At 42.0% G+C, this 16,917-nt stretch overlaps 1 protein-coding gene across 7 annotated transcripts in view; it reads left to right on the top strand.

Moving 5' to 3' along the window:
- RNF43 (ring finger protein 43) overlaps nucleotides 1-16,917 on the top strand; it is a 65,440-nt gene that overhangs the window by 30,628 nt on the left and 17,895 nt on the right. Inside the window, exon 1 of one of the 7 annotated variants that reach the window (XM_038547889.1) lies at nucleotides 9,903-9,925. The exons of the other annotated variants lie outside the window; for them this stretch is intronic. The gene's annotated coding sequence lies outside the window, so the exon portion shown is untranslated. Of the gene's footprint in view, nucleotides 1-9,902; nucleotides 9,926-16,917 lie in introns of those variants that run through there. 7 annotated transcript variants of the gene reach the window in all.

Here is a 16,917-nt window from a genome sequence, read left to right as displayed (position 1 = left end):
GTGAACTGAGTAGTTAGATTTGTTGCTACTTTCTGAAGTAAGCCTACCTAAAGGCAAAAGCATGGCCTCATGACTGGGTGATTATTCCTGTGCTGTGAATACTTGTTTATAGGCTACATGGAAGTACCCACCCAGGCAAACACTATGAAGAAGCAAAGGAAAGTGCCCAGAACCTAAATGTAGTCACTGTGTCAACAGCAATATCAGATAAGGTCATTTTTATGGAGTGGGAGTGTGGTGGTGGTGGGGAATAGTCGATGCACCTGTGGTTGGTGATTCAGAAATTTGGTGCCACATTATATGGCACCATGAAGCCACCTTGTGTTCTAGCCATCTCATGGTGGCTGATGTCATATAATTACCCATTTGCTAACTGGGCCAAGAGGAAATGGATTGGATGAAAGCCAGAGTAAGGTATAGTTACCTTGTAGCTGAGCCACAGTCAGAGCCTATGGAACCAGATGGCTTTTGGGGACTTCTTCCTATACCAGTGAAGCCATTCTCATTGTCAGCCTCTTGGTTGATTTTTTTGTAGGTATCATGCATTTTTGCTTGCCTATTCCTAAAACAGTTACGTTCTCATCTGAATTTCTTCAAATGAGCTCCATGGCTAACATCTCAATCAGGAACAGGGTCCAGACAATTCCTGGTGACGGAACTAGGACTAAACTTAATCCTACACTGACTCAGCTTCTCTGCTAAAGTTGTTTGAAATTCTGATATCTCGCCAGAGATTGTTTCTAAAGAGTTCTCAGTGTGAAGTATGAATCACAAACAAATGGATTCTCAGGAGACCAAAAGCACAAGCTTTCAGTATTAATTCAGCATGCATTTATCGGTTGCCTGTTATATTAAGGCATTGTGCTCTGTGGGATATAAAGAAAACCCTGCCCTCAATTTGGTATATGAGAATATAAAGCAGAAGGTGAAAAGTGCCACACCATAAATACAAACAAGTTGATTTGGGACATTTCAGATGAAGAAGATATTCTTTATGAAAGAGATAGTATATAAATATGCCCTTGAATGATAAGTAGCATTTTAAAAAGTGACAGAATAGGAGTAAAGGCATTCCAAGAGGATATGAGAGAAGAGTAAGACAGTTTGAGTTGGACAAGTATAATACCTTTAGGAGAGAAATGGGAATAAAGCTGAAAAAGCAGAAAGGAAGAGAAAGGAATTAATACTTCTTTAAAAAATATTTATTTATTCATTCATTCATTCATTCATTCAGAGAGATTGAGAGAGAGGCAGAGACACAGGCAGAGGGAGAAGCAGGCTCCACGCAGGAAGCCTGACGTGGGACTTGATCCTGGATCTCCAGGATCACAACCCAGGCTTCAGGCGGCGCTAAACCACTGCGCCACCAGGGCTGCCCGAATTGATACTTTTTAAGTGCCTACTGTGTGCAGGAAATGCTGGTACTTTAAATATGTTATTTAGTCTCTGCAATAATCTTCTTGGGTGGCTACTGGTACCTGCACTTTTTTACCCATAAACCAAGACTCAAGGTTAGGGTTCCCAAAGTCTGTCTCTCTCTCTCTCTCTCTCTCTCTCTCTCTCTCTCACACACACACACACACACACACACACCTTTCAAGTGACCGATCTGAAATGTGAAACCAGGTTGTCTCATTCCAAAGCCAGTTCAGAGAGTACTGAAGCCTTGATCTGATAGGCTAAGGAGTTTGAATTTAATTCAGAAGGCAGTAGAGAGTCATTGATGGTATTTGAACAGGACAATGATATGATTGGTGCTATATTTAGGAATATTGCTCTTGCAGATATAGAGAGAGCTTTAGAATGTGAGAGACTGGAGACTAGATAGAGGCCTATTTTAATGGTTCAGACTCCAGGGACATAAGGTAGGTTTCCAAAGAGGAGTTTGAGTGATTGGATGCAGGAAGAGAGGGATCATAATGACTCTGAGAGGCTCAGCCCAGGTCTCGAATGACAGTGCCAATAACAAAAACAGATGAGTTAAGAGGAGTTATTGGTTTAGAGTGAAATACAGGAAGAAGATGATTTGTACATTTGGTATATTTGAGTTTGAGGTACCAGAAAGACTTCAAAGAAATAATGTGTAACAGGCATTTTGTACTGCAGGATAATTTGAGTTAGGAGACAAATTTTGGAATTTGTATTGAAGATATTAGAGTAAGAACCTTAAAAGAAAGGTAATCTTATATTTAAGTGAGAGGCAGAAGAAGAGAAGAGGAAGGCAAAGGCAACAGATGAGGGACACAGAAATGGGAAAACTAGGGGGTCCCTGGGTAGTTTGGCGGTTTGGTGCCTGCCTTCGGCCCGGGGGCATGATTCTGGAGTCCTGGGATCGGGTCCCATGTCGGGCTCCTTGCATGAGACCTGCCTTCTGCCTGTGTGTCTCTGTCTCTGTCTGTCTGTCTGTCTCTGTCTCTCGTGAATAAATGAATAAAATCTTAAAAAACAATGGGAAAACTAGAACAGCAAGTAGGGAGAGTGTTAAGAGATATTCAGTAAGTCAGAAGTAGGTTCGGGATGTTTGTTTTGCTTTAGCATCAGTCCGTTTTCTTAGGCAACAACTGGTACCATACATCCTTTGTCCCTTCTGCGTTCAACTCTGTTATGTAGGAAATTAGTCAACCAGGAGAACTGTTTTCCTACTACAGATGTGTTTGGTGATCACATTTTAAATTTAAGCTAGTGAGAACTCTCAATCTTGCTGCTGGCAAAATAAAGTAAAAATTTCAGGTCTTGCCCTAAATCATTGGAGGTATTAGTTCCCAAGAAGGCTTTTAGAATTTTGGCACCTTTATTCTTTTACTCTGTGACTCCTCCTATGGTCGGTCACATCTCCTCTCCGTATATTTAATACATGAAGCCCATGCTCAGATTTCAGGATTCCTGGTTGCAAGCCCAATATGCATTGTGCTGTCTCTTCAACCTAATTTGTAAAATGGGTGGTACTAATTAAGGGAGAATAAATAGCTAATGAAGGATTGTAAAGTACTTTGCTAATATAAAACACAACATCAAAGCCAAGTAATAGTCTTAATTCAGGGTGAAGGGTTCCATTAGCAGGATAGAAATAAAAAGGACAAAGGGTAGTGTTGCTTTGTACCTTGATAACAGTGTGCAAATCAGAAGTGCTGCTATTGATCCTCATTGCCCTGTGAACTCTCAACCCAGAAATTTGGCTCTGCTCTTTCCTAACTCTCCAAGTACTTCCCTGACCTACTATGTCTGGCAATGGCACCTCTCTGAATGTCCTAACATATGCAAATGGGAACTTCTGTTCAGCAGAGCCAACTTGATAACCAAAAAGATTCCTCTTCTATTTATCAGCACTTTGATTATCTTTTTATATCTCTTACTATCTGTGCTTAGCAAGAAAAATAAAGAGGTTTGAGCAATTAGGAAATAACAACTCATAGTTCACAAAGAGTGAGTCAAGGAATGCTTGGAACATTTGAAAATACAACCACCTCTGGCATGAAATGGCCTGCTTACATCCTCAGGCCCAGAGTGGGATGGAGGGCTAAGCAGACTGCAAGGAAGCTGAAATAGGAAAGGCAATGATACCAAGTAGCTCCTCAACTGAAGTCTTTAAAACTTGGGCTTTAGACACATCAGCTTTTCAGAGTAGAAGGATGGAAAAAAGAAGTATAATTCATCTCTCATTCCGCTTAAGGTAAGAAAAATGATATTTAAATAAGTTATTTCATTTAATGTTAATCTGACCCACTCAGAAAAAATATAGAGTGCTGTTGGGAGTAAATCAACTCTGAGTTTTTCCCAACCTTTTCCATGCTGATCACTGGTCTGAGTCCTCATAAAGTCATTGTAGGAACTAAAGTGCAGCAGAGACCCTCAGCCAACACTATGACCTGTGGCCAGTGGGGGAGCAAGAGTTTGAGTCAATGCTGTAGGGATAAAAAAATAAATAAAATTGTTTTTAATTGTCTCTAATTGGTTCCTATCCTGAAGGATCTGGGAGATTAGGCAAAAGGGCCCAAAAGGACAAGAGACCATTTCCAAAATAATATCACAAGAATAAGTTAGTCTGCCCATGCATTCTTCATTGTCTCAGTGTGGATGTGCTGTGATCTATGAATTTGCATTCCCTGTGTATTGCTGGACAAATGGCCTTGCGCCCCTTGTGTGTGTGCTTGTGTGTATGCATGGCCATAGATTTATAGTTAGGCCTTAGTCTTTTGAAAGCAGGAGCCCATACCCTTTTTTGGCAGGAAGATGGTTTCTCTCCCATAGGGATTTTGTTCAACTCAGCACATTAATACTGAGGGAAGACAATAAAAGAGTAACTGGGGATGGATTATTAAGCAGGAAGATTTTCCTGAAAGAAGTGAATTTTGTTTAGTTTTGGAGGAGATTTAGGCATGATATAAAAAGGAAGGAAGCAAACTCTCCCTTGCTAAGAGGTCAAAATACCATAAAGCTGACTTTAAAACCTAAACTTACAGGGAGTATACAGAAGGTTTTTAAAGAGAAAGCAGAAATCTGTAAATAAGCATCTACTGATGAAATGACAAAGAAACCACAAATGTATTTGATCTCACATCTGTTTATTAAAACAGATAACTCTGCATGCATGCATTTTTTTTCTTCACATCTACTATGTGCCTGGCATTACACTAAGTGATGAATAAGGCCAAGTTCCTGACTTGAAATAGCTCAGGATCTACTTTAGAGAAAGGAGGAAAGGTCTAATATTTTATTGAAATCTAAGAACTAGGCACTGTATGGATAAACTGTAAGAGCTAAGTGTCATTTAAGAATTCTGAATCTATCGCTTTAGGGATTAATGGTAGAAAATGTTTAATTCTGAGGACTGAAGGCTGATCAGAAGATTATAGAAGGACTGGGCTAAGAGATTGAGGGCAAAAAGAGGCAGAAAGCTGCAGGACTTAGACCTTGGAGTCTTTGGCTCAGAGGGGAACGGGAGGTGCCTTTTTTTTCCCCCCCTCTGTAGAGCCAAGGAGATAGGGAAAGGCCCATGAGAAGAAAGTAAAAGGAATTTAGCAGAGAACAAAGCTACTTTCCCAGCTCATATATTTTTTTGGTAAAAGATTACTTAAGAGCCAAGACAGTGTTTTTCTGGTTTCATTCTCTTTAATGCCTAGAATCCTGCCAGAAGAGGCCACATATAGATCTTAGTCTTTAGTTCCTAGGAACCCAAGAGATGCTGTTATTAGAAATTACTAAAATATTCAGAGGAAGTAAATACCAACTGGCACCAATGCCAAGATATCCAGGCACTATCCACAGAGACCCAGTGAGGTGCTGATCCCAAATGGCAATCCCTTCCAGGCTCTCAAAACACCATCTTTCACTTTTTCTTTTATCTCCTGCCTGGAAGGCTACACCGTGGGTGGGAATAAAAGTCTACTCTCCTGTTGCATCCAGGCAGCTGCCAGCAGGCTGTTTGCCTTGTTCTTTACTGGCAAATCATTAAACAGTCCCCCCAAAGCAGGCCTCTTCCCCAGGGCCACCCCATGGACAGGGATTCAGAGTTGTGGTCAAAGGGCTGTCAGCAGGCAGGCTGGAGCCTTTGGGTTGTCTCCAACACAAGCCTCTTCTGACTGTTGCCTCTTTGGAACAGAAGCCTCCTTGGCCTGTTCTCAACCCCCAGTGGCTTCTAAGGAGAGGCTCTGGGCATCTGAGTTGGCTGGTGGCTTGAATAATTTTGTCCTTCTCCTAACGTAATTTCTTAGTGCAACTACCTTATATCCCTTCGATTGTTTCTTTACCAAAGCACAGGCCCGTGCTCCATTTTCTCCCCCCACTTTCCAATGTAAATGCAATCTTGTGTGTTATTGCCCAGGAACTGGGGACTGGGGTCAGCCAAGCAAATCCCATAGCTTCCCATCCCCACATTACAATGTGACAATTAAAACTTGAACATAGACTTAGTTGAGCTGGCCCATCTGGATATAATATCTGCCCTCAAAGGACTTATAAGCACTGCCACAAGCAGATCGTGGAAGACTGGCACAGAGTCTGCAGGACAACTTGAAATCCCTACAACCTCTGAGCAGGAGACTAGGCCTGAAAGAGATGGAATGTGTGGAATAACCAGATTAATTTAGCTATTTCACACCCTTGTGTTAAACTCACCAAACTTAGCAATGCTTGAGTAGCTCTGCTGGTAGTCCTGATGTGCATCTGGCATATTGAAGTGAATAATCTGATTTCCTCAAGTTTCATTTCTTTGGTCTTTTTTCACAAAGCCTGTCTGGTTTTAGTCTTTGGCCTTTTCAGCATTAAAATCTTAACTAACATAAATAATTGCTTAAACCTACAACAGGTCCCAGCAGGTTTCCAAATTCCTACCATCTCGGGCATGAGTTTGGCTGCAACAAGAAGAGCAAAATCGTAAAGCAGACTGTGTCAGGGCTGTCTGCAAGTCAACATTGGATCAGGTTGGAGGACTTGTAGGAGTGCCGTTAACTACCTTATTGCAGTAAGAGTTAAGGCCATCCCCTGGAGGGGCCCTGACCAAAGCCTCCTTAGACCCTTATCTTGAAAGTGGGAGGGTAGGTATTGCCCTAGCAATACCTGTGCCAAGACCTCATCTCTTCTGCAGATGACCTCTCTTAACAAGACATAGGTAAATGAGGGTCCTCACGTGGTGCTTCTTGAAGGATAGAGATCAGTGAAGGCGGTAGGGTCTCTCTGGGACAGTGGTCATTGAGTGACAGAACTCAACTGACATTTCAGGACATCTTAATGTAGGATTCTTGGAGGTCTGATCCCCGAGATCCTCGCCTGGTGGAGGAAAGCAGTTCAAACTGCGTGACTGGGGGTGTCTTCTAAGGTCTTGACCTTTGCAGGCCCCAGAACCTTGGCATCCTATTTCATAGCTTTCCTTCTAAAGAACATTGATGTAACTAAAATGTTATTTGGTGGGCTCTCTCTCCTTTGCTCCTAACTTCAGGAGCAGCTTCCTGGTGCCTCTGTAACCAGAAGTTGTTCTGGGCTGAGTCAGGACAAACCCTTTTATGTGTGGGAATAGAATGGACAGAAGCTCTACCTCTTGGGTGGCTGAGATTTTCCTCCTTCTCTCTGTCTGATTATTGCCAAATAAGCTTCTTCTCTGATAACCGTTATTTCAAAAGCAACTTAGCTCTTCTTCTTTCCCCTCCCTTTCTTCTTCCTTCTCATGACTCTGCTTATGACCCTGTAAACCACCCATACATAGATGCCAAGCAGAGTATGGGGTCAGGGAAACCCCAGCATGAGGGACATTTTAGGGTCATGGGGTCCATTTATATCATGGAGCTTGGACATGATCTGAGACTAGGATAGATAAATTTTAAAATGAAGTCTTTAATGTGGAGCAAGACAGTGAGGGAAACTGTAGTCTGGCTGAATGACCATTATCTGGGTCTGAGCTTCTGTGACCTCTAATTTCAGGACACACCTTTCTCATCCTAAACAAACATGCTTTCACTGGGAAAGCATCTCTGAGCAGTGTCTGGATCTGGCTGCCTTTGTTGTGGCTAGAAGAAGAGATGAGATAAGCCCTAGAAGAGAGAAAGGAAGCTGGGGCTGCTAGGCAGCAAGAGCCTAGGCCAGAGGGAAGATGAGCAAACAGACCCTGCCTTTATATTGTTGCTAATATTCAAGTTTGAACATTCTACAAATGGAGGTCCTGCCTTCCACCCATGCATTGCAATACTTGGCTAAAGTTTGTTGTACCGCACAGAATACCTCTGGGAGCCTATGCTGGAGGTGGCATGGCAGGATAGAAAGGGTACTAGGATTGAATTCTGAAGACCTCCATCTCCTTTAATTAGCTGTGTAACTATGGGCAGTCTGTGACTTGAGTCTCATATTCCTCATTTGTAAAAAGGAAGTTTTGAAGAGCCCTTTAGAGACATGAACCAGGCTCAGCTATTAGCAATTCAGATCTCCTTATAAACTGTATGGCAGCTGGATTCAAATGAAATTTTATTCTTTCAGCAAATACTAAGGACCTCCAAAATGCAAAGCCCCAGACTGGACTTCTGATGAGCTCATTTCTTCCCTCAGACTTTGTCTCCTTGCTTTTTATTGGAAGCCAGCACATCATTTCCGTTCTCTTGTCAGCATTCTTACTTACCAACACACCTGTCCACCAGGAGGTTTTCTGGATCAAGTGAGAAACACTGGAGGCCTCTATCACCCATCCTCTCCCTGCCAGTCCACTCTTGCTAGGGAGCCCAAGGTTGTGCTTCTCTAGCCCCACCAATATTATTTTCTTTTTTACCTTAAAAAATTATACAATTAAGCAGGAATACATTTCCTTATTTAAAAAAAATGTTTAACAGGATAAAGGGAAACTCCTTTTGACAATCTCCCAGTCTCTCAACTTAATTCAGTAGGAAACTCAGCCATTCCAAAGATAGTGGCAGGCTAAGGTAAGGAAGAGAATGAGGTCTAGTGGTTTCCAAATCCAAGCCTAATCAATTACCATTAGGATCTAATCTGTGGATATGAGCATTCACCTCTTTCACTAAAGGACAAGATGACCAAACTGGGCTTCAGAGGCTATTCTGGTGTTACAGGCAGGAAGAAGCAACTTCAGGCCAATTTGTTTTTCCCAACTCCTGAGCTACAGGAGCCTGACTTTATGATGCTGGTGTGTCCTACTGCTGGAGATAAGAGTCAGGTAGTTCTAAGTACAGGTAATGGAGGTTGCACAGGAGAGATTGATTATAAAATCTGAAAAGAGGAAATGGGGAGAAAAGTGCCTTTGATGCCTGGCCAATGTTCCTGATTACAAAGGCAAAATTGTAGCAGGCAGTAAAGTTACCTGTCCAAGGCCTGGGTAAAGGTCTGTATGTGGAATTAGAGAACTAAGAAATTATTGCAGCAGAGGTAGGGGGAGGGAGGTGGCTGGAAACAAGAGACAGTAAAGAATTGCTTGCAAAAGCACACACCCCAAGATGAGGAGATGCCGTGGATAAAGAAAGACCAGCATTAAGTTTGGGGCTTGGTTGAGCCCTGGAATGCCCTTTGTGAGGAGGTAATGAGATCACATGGCCTCCTTCATGGGAAGGAGGCGGGCTGAGAACTGGAAGAGCTTGTTCAGTGGGGTTTAGAGGAGAGAAGTGACCATGGATAATGAGCTGTCCCAGACTGCGCCTTGTAGAACACTGACATTCAGAGGCACTGTTGACAATCACCAAGGCAGTAGCACTCAGAGAGGTCTTTGTCCCTTCCAGCAATGAGGAGGGATTTTATTGTTGCAAATGCAATAATAAAACAACTACCATTTAATGAGCACCTACTAAGTGTCAGGCTCTGTGCTAGGCACTTATATCCATTATCTCCAGTCTTCATGATAATCATCCCATTCTGTAGGTGAAGAATGTGAGGCTCAGAAAGGCTAAGTCGCACTGTCAGAATTGGAGCATTAGGTTTATTTTGGAAGGAAGGGGGAAAGTCAGAACAAATAGAGGAAGAAGACAGATCCAAGAATAGGAAGTATACAACACATACCACTAAAGGACAGTATTCACATCTCTACATACGCATATAAAATATAGGTGCAAAGCTGAGATCTCGGCCAGAGTGGTCTGGACCCTTAGAGCAGGTTCAGGCTCCTCTTAATTTGCCCCTCATGGCAGCATCTGGGACAAGGTTGTCCCCGTGTCTGACCTTTTAGGAAGACACAGCCAATCCTTAAATCCATCAAGTGTTTGGGGGCCCTCCCCAGCCATACCCTTCCTGAATCCTACAAGTCTATTTCTCTTGGCTCTCTCCTGGTGTCACTGAGAGGACAGGTGACACCTCCTTATTAGGAGACCTTGTATCCTAAGGAGACAGGTATATTTGGATCTATTTTCTTCTCAGGGGCCCTCTTCCCAGCTGAAAATTCCCTGGAGGAGGGAGCAAAGACAACCCCTGTTATACCCAAGGAAGACTAAAACTGCTTTGCTAGGTAATGAACAGTGTCCTGGTTGAATGACTTTCTTTTTCTTTTTTTCTTTTTCTTTTTCTCCTTTTCCTCTTTCTTTCTTTCTTTCTTTCTTTCTTTCTTTCTTTCTTTCTTTCTTTCTTTCTTTCTCTCTCCCTCTCTCTCTCTCTCTTTCTTTTTTGGTTTTATTTTAAATTTGAGAATACGTGAAAACGTCTTACTGTAGAAGAATCAAACCACACAAAAGTGTAGTGAGCATGGTTTTCATACCACAAATATGACGATACAAGAAATATGTTTTCTTGAGAGCTTCCCCTCACAGAGCAGCTAAAACAGTCTCATATCTAAGAGACCCCTCTGATGATATGTGTCCACGCTGGTCACCACAAATATGCCCATTGTTCAAGCACAAGTGTTCACTTGAAATCCATGTAGGCACATCATCTTTGCCAGGGTCCAGCCTTCTGGGATCTACCTCTTCTAGGCCACAGTCTGCAGATTCCCTCAACTTGGCATCTCCCAGGCTCCTCCTCCCATTCCCTAGGATTCCAGGGATTCTAATGCCTCCCCCCACCCCCATACACACTCCTTTCTGCCTTTAGGAGACTCACATTTTCCTCAAGGAGTTCAATCTTTCATAGAAGCCAGGAAGATAGGTCTTTAGCAACAGTTGTTTTGGGCAAGTGCCCCTGAGGCAGGGAAATAGGAGAGGCTCTCTTCTTGGAATGGCAGGAGAGAAAAGACAGAGAACAAAATATAAAGAGTTCTCATTCTTTTCTGTTCTTTCACAGCAGCAAAATAGTAAAATTCAAATTAATATCTCAGTAAATCATCCTATGATTGAAATGTTCGAAGCAAAACACAGTCTGTTTTCACGGTCTCCTCTCTAAATCCTCTCCCAAAGCCACTATTATCAGAATTTTGGTGTGCATTGTATTGCCTTTATGTTTGACTGTCAGTGATCTGACTGTAGACCTTTAATATTTGATTTAAAAAATATTGATCAAGTATCTTTTGTGTGGCAAGCACTGAAGGGGATGTGGAGGTCAGTGATAGCTTGAGGGGAGGGGTAAGTGAGCCGACAACTGAAATACCACTGCATGAGTCTGTGATGGAGGAATTCAGGGAGCTAAGAGGGCCCGAATGAGAGGCTTCTGACCTCTCCTGACAGAGCAGCAAATGCCAAAAGTGTTTGGAGACATGAAACACGTTATTTCTGGACCACGAGTTGCCAGGGGGAAAGAAATATGGGAAGGGAATGGTAAGCCCAGAGCAGACAGAGCTTTGAAGCTGTGTTTATAAATACAGACTTTATTCCAAGAGCTATGAGAAGCCTTTTTTTAAAAAGGTTTTATGTTTTATATTAATGAAAGACACAAGGAGAGAGGCAGAGGGAGAAGCAGGCGTCATGCGGGGAAGCCCGATGTGGGACTCGATCCCCGAACCCTGTGAGAAGCCTTTTAAGAGCTTAAAGTGGGGGGCACCTGGATGACTCAGTGATTGAATGCCTTTGGCTCAGGTCTTGATCCTGGGGACCTGGGATCGGAGGCCCACATCAGGCTCCCCAGAGGGAGTCTGCTTCTCTCTCAGCCTATATCTCTGTGTCTCTCATGAATAAATAAATCTTTAAAAAAAAAAAAAAAAGAGAGAGCTTAAAGTGGAAGAGCAACACACTCAAGTTAGCATTTTAGATCACTCTGGCTTCAGTGAGAGGGGTAAGATGACCCCAGTTAAGAGGATATTTCAGTAAATTGGAACAGCAGTGATGGTGGCCTGCATTAGAGTAGCCAGAGTGGGAATGGAGGGAAGAGGATAAATTAGAGACATGTTTGAAAGATAGAATTGTTAGAATCTGGTGATTGGTGGCTGTTGCTGGTGGGGTTAGGGGGGCAGGAGAGAGAGGAGGTTAGGAGGACAACATCTGGCTTGGGTAGTAGGTGGATAGTGGTTCCAATCCCTAAAATAGGGAACACTGGAGGAAAAGTTTTGAGGGATAAAATGATTAGTTCAATTTTGAACATGCTGAGTTTGAGATGTCTCACTTAAGGTTCTTCAGGCAGAAACATCCAAGCCCTACGTATTGGACATTTTGGGTCTGGAACTCAAGAGAGGTCTGGGCTACACATATGTAATCAATGATCTCTGTGTGGGAACCAAAGCCGAACACTGGCTGGAGTTACCCAGGGGTGCATGGAGAGTAAAAAGAGAGGAGGCCTAAGACAGGATCCTAGAAGTCACCACCAATATTTCAGGGACTCTTTAGGAATGTAAAATTTGAATGGCCATGAGTTGGGGGAAGGCTCGGGTTTTCAAAGTTAAATGGAAATTATTCTTAATTTACTATTATTTTACATTATCCTACTTTTCTTCTGATCTCAGCTATGTAATTCTGAGCATGTAACTTAATCTTTTTTTTTAAGTTTTTAAAAAAATTCTAGTTAACATACAGTGTGATATTAACTTCAGGTGTAGAATTTAGTAATTCAACACCTCCATACAACACCTCATGCTCATTACAACAGGTGCCCTCCTTTATCCCCATCACCTATTTAACTCATCCACCCACCCACCTTCCGCCTGGGTACCATCACATCTCTATAGTTAAGAGTCTCTCTCTCTCCTTTTTCCCCCTTTGATCATTTGTTTTGTTTCTTAAATTCCACATATGGGTGAAATCATATAGTATTTGTCTTTCTCTGACCTATTTCATTTAGTATATAATACTCTCTAGCTCCACCCACATTATTGCAAATGGCAAGATTTCATCCTTTTTTATGAGTGATACTCATTTTATTCATATACCACATCTTTATCCATTCATCAATCAATGGACACTTGGGCTGTTTCTTTAACTATTATAGATTATGCTGCTGTAAACATCAGGGTGCATATATGTATCCTTTTGAATTAATATTTTTGTATTCTTTGGGTAAATACAATAGTGCGATGGCTGATTGTAGGGTAGTTCTATTTTTAACTTTCTGAGGAAATTCCATACTGTTTTCCACAGTGCTTGTACCAATTTGCATTCTCACCAACAGTGTAAGAAGTTTCCTCTTTCCTCACATCTTCACCAACACCTGTTGTTTCTCGTGTTGTTCATTTCAGCCATTCTGACAGGTATGAGGTGGTATCTCATTATAGTTTTGATTTGCATTTCTCCAATGATGAGAGATGACAAGCAGCTTTTCATTTGTCTATTGGCCATCTGTATGTCTTCTTTGGAAAAATGTCTATTCATGTCTTCTGTTTTTTAATTGGATTATTCATTTTTTTGGTGTTGAGTTGTATAAATTCTTTTTTTCCTTCAAATTTTTATTTAAATTCTAGTTTGTTAACACACGGTGCAATATTGGGTTCAGGAGTAGAATTCTGTCAGTGATTCATTACTTACACACAACACCCAGCGCTCATCGTAACAAGTGCTCTCCTTAATGCCCATCACACATCTAGCCCAACCCCCATCCACCTCTCTCCATCAACCTTCAGTTCTCTAAGAGTCTCTTATGGTTTTTCTCTCTCTCATATAAATTCTTCATATATTTTGGATACTAGCTCTTTATCATCTTTGTCATTTGCAATTACCTTCTCCTATCCTGTAAGTTCCCTTTTACTTTTTCCTTTTTTTACTTTTGTTGATTGTTTCCTTCACTGTGGAATTTTTTTTTTATGTGGTCCCAATAGTTTATTTTTTATTTTGTTTCCCTTACCTCAGGAGACATATCTAGAAAGAAGCTGTTATGGCTGATGTCAAAGAAGTTACTGTCTGTGCTCTCTTCTAGAATTTTTATAATTTCAGGTCTCACATTTAGGTCTGTAGTCCATTTTGAATGTATTTTTGTGTATGGTGTAAGAAAGTGGTCCAGTTTCACTCTTTTGCATGTTGCTGTCCAGTTTTCCTGACACTGTTTATTGGAGAGCCATTCTTTCACATTGGATATTCTTTCCTGCTTTGTCAAAGATTAATTGACCATATAGTTATGGGCTTATTTCTGGGTTTCCTATTCTGATCCATTGATCTATGTGTCTGTTTTTGTGCCAGTACTATACTATCTTGATGACTACAGCTTTGTAATACAACTTGAAGTCCAGAATTGTGATGCATCCAGCTTTGTTTTGCTTTTTCAAGGTTGCTCTGGCTATTCAGGGTCTCCTGTGGTTCCACACAAATTTTAGGATTGTTTGTTCTAGCTCTGTGAGAAATGCTGGTGGTATTTTGATAGGGATTGCATTAAATCTGTAGATTTCTTTGGGTAGTAATAGATATTGTAGCAATATTTGTTCTTCCAGTTCATGAGCAAATGTCTCTCCATCTCTTTGCATCATCTTCAATTCCCTTAATTAGCATTTTATAGTTTTCAGAGTACAAGTCTTCACTCTTTAGTTAGGTTTATTCTTAGGTATCTTATTGTTTTTGGTGCAATTGTAAATGGGATTGATTTCTATTTTTATTTTTAAAGATTTATTTATTTGAGAGAGAGAAAGAGTGAGCATGAGTAGAGACAGAAAGAGAAGCAGACTCCTTGTGAAGAGGGAGCTCAACATGGGGCTCCATCCCAGGACCCTGGGATCATGACCTGAGACAAAGGCAGACACCCAAATGACTGAGCCACCTAGGCACCCCAGATGGGATTGATTTCTTAATTTTTTTTCCTGCTGCTTCATTATTGGTGTATAGAAATGGAATAGATTTCTGTATATTGATTTTGTTTCCATGACTTTACTGAATTCATATATCAGTTCTAGCAGCTTTTTGGTGATCTTTCAAGTTTTCTATATATAGTATCATGTCATATGCAAATAATGAAAGTTTGACTTCTTCCTTGCTGGTTACTTAACCGCTTAATGCCTCAGTTTCCTCATCTTCAAAGTGGAGACAGGGATCCCTGGGTGGCGCAGCGGTTTAGTGCCTGCCTTTGGCCCAGGGCACGGTCCTGGAGACCCGGGATCGAATCCCGCGTCGGGCTCCCTGCATGGAGCCTGCTTCTCCCTCTGCCTGTGTCTCTGCCTCTCTCTGTGTGTGTATGACTATCATGAATAAATAAATAAAATCTTTTTTAAAAAGATAAATAAAGTGGAGACAAATAGGGGCACCTGGGTGGCTCAGTTGGTTAGGCACCTGTCTTCAGCTCGGGTTGTGATCTCGGGGTCCTGGGATCAAGCTCTGCATCGTCTGGCTCTCTGCTCAGCGGGGGTCTGCTTCTCCCTCTGCCTCTGCCCCTCCCCCTGCTTGTGTTCTCTCCTCTCTTTCAAGTAAATATTTTTTTTTTTAAAAACCCACACACTAAAGAATGTGATTGAAAAAATAAAAATAAAATAAAATGGAGACAATAGTTTCTAGCATTATCGTCATCATCATTAGTGTGGACAATGGAGGGTTGACTATGTGTCCATTTAGAGTTACATGACTCCAGAGGCTGGAGTCAGATAGAGCTGAGTTCTAATCTTGTGTGACTTTAACTTCCCTGTGCCTCAAGCTTCATTCTCTTCTTTAGATGGGGATGATCACACATACCTTATACTGAGATGACATCTAGAGGGCCTGGCATACAAGAGGCATTTACTAATAGTTAATTTCCTCCCCTTCCCTCTTCCATAGTTTTTCATTCAGACAGGGGAAGTCTTATGAATCTGACATACTGAGTTTTTTCTCCTGAATCTCATCAGAGTTATCCTACAATATAGCACTGCTTTGTATATGCTGGTTCCCTCATGGAGGTTTGAGGACAGAACAGTGGTTAAATATTTGTAAATCTTTCTCTAAAGACAGCTCTTCTTTGAGGTGACTTTTCCCCTCAGTTGACCCTCTGGTCAGTAAGGGGCATGTTGGAGTTATATGAAGAAAGCTGACCATGGGTCATGGTAGGGGAACAAGCAAAGCAGTAGACTCCTATGGCTGCAATTTGTTATTCCTGAAGGAGGATCTCCCATCTCTTGTTCTGTTGGAACAGCTGACTTCTGACTCCTTACCATACCAGACAGTCTTCTGTCATCACCAGGAAGATCTTTCTCAAACGCAAATCTGTGGTCTCTGGTCCTTGGTCTGATGCTTGTTGACTTTTCCAGTCTCATCACCCCTCTACACCAGACCTAACTGCCTGCAATCCCTTCCAGACACATGCCAATGCCTCCATGCCTGGGCATAGAGGTGCCCAAAGATTTGATAGAATTGATAGAAAGGATAGAATTCAAAGCAAAGTGGTCCCTATGTTTAAGGGACTACAGTGACACAGTGAGAAGAAATAATAATGTGAAAATGCTTTCAAGGGGATCCCTGGGTGGCTTAGCGGTTTAGCGCCTGCCTTTGGCCTAGGACGCAATCCTGGAGTCCTGTGATTGAGTCCCACGTCGGGCTCCCGGCATGGAGCCTGCTTCTCCCTCCTCCTGTGTCTCTGCCTCTCTCTCTCTCTCTCTCTCTCTCTGTCTCTCTCTATGTCTATGATAAATAAATAAATAAATCTTTAAAAAAAAAAAGAAAATGCTTTCAAGAAGTAACTGTGCTCTTAAATCCATCATCAGCATTGTCATCTTTGGAAGCATCTTCATAAATTCAGAATGCTGTCTGGTTTCTCTGATGGTTCTTTCTCAAAGTCCTTTTGCCTTCAGCAGCAGTAGGGAGGGAAGTATGGGCACCTCCCTCATACAAAATCCCCTGTCTTACGGGATACACTGCGTTTCTACCACGTAGGAACTTCTAGCCCATAGGATTATCTAGGGTCAAATAAATCATACTTTGTTCTCACAGCACTCCGGGAAAATTAGATTCAAGTGGGCATTTGATTCCCCTTGAGTGACAAGTGAGTATATATCTGCTGAGGGGATCCTCTGGTGTGATAGCACACATTGGGCCCATTTACCCCTGAGGCACTGCTCTGCACCCACTGGGCTAGGGGCCTAGGGTCTTGGCCTGGCCCTGCCATACCCTCAGAGCAGATGGGCTGGACTGGCTTATCTCCACTGCATACTTCCTGGGACCAGGACGAGCTCCTAGGAAGTGTGAGGTTCAAGGCTATTAG

The sequence above is a fragment of the Canis lupus genome, chromosome 9 (genome assembly GCF_011100685.1).
Source record: "Canis lupus familiaris isolate Mischka breed German Shepherd chromosome 9, alternate assembly UU_Cfam_GSD_1.0, whole genome shotgun sequence".
Lineage (NCBI taxonomy): Eukaryota > Metazoa > Chordata > Mammalia > Carnivora > Canidae > Canis > Canis lupus.
Note: the sequence above shows the minus strand (reverse complement) of the source record. Positions and strands in the feature narration are given on the sequence as shown.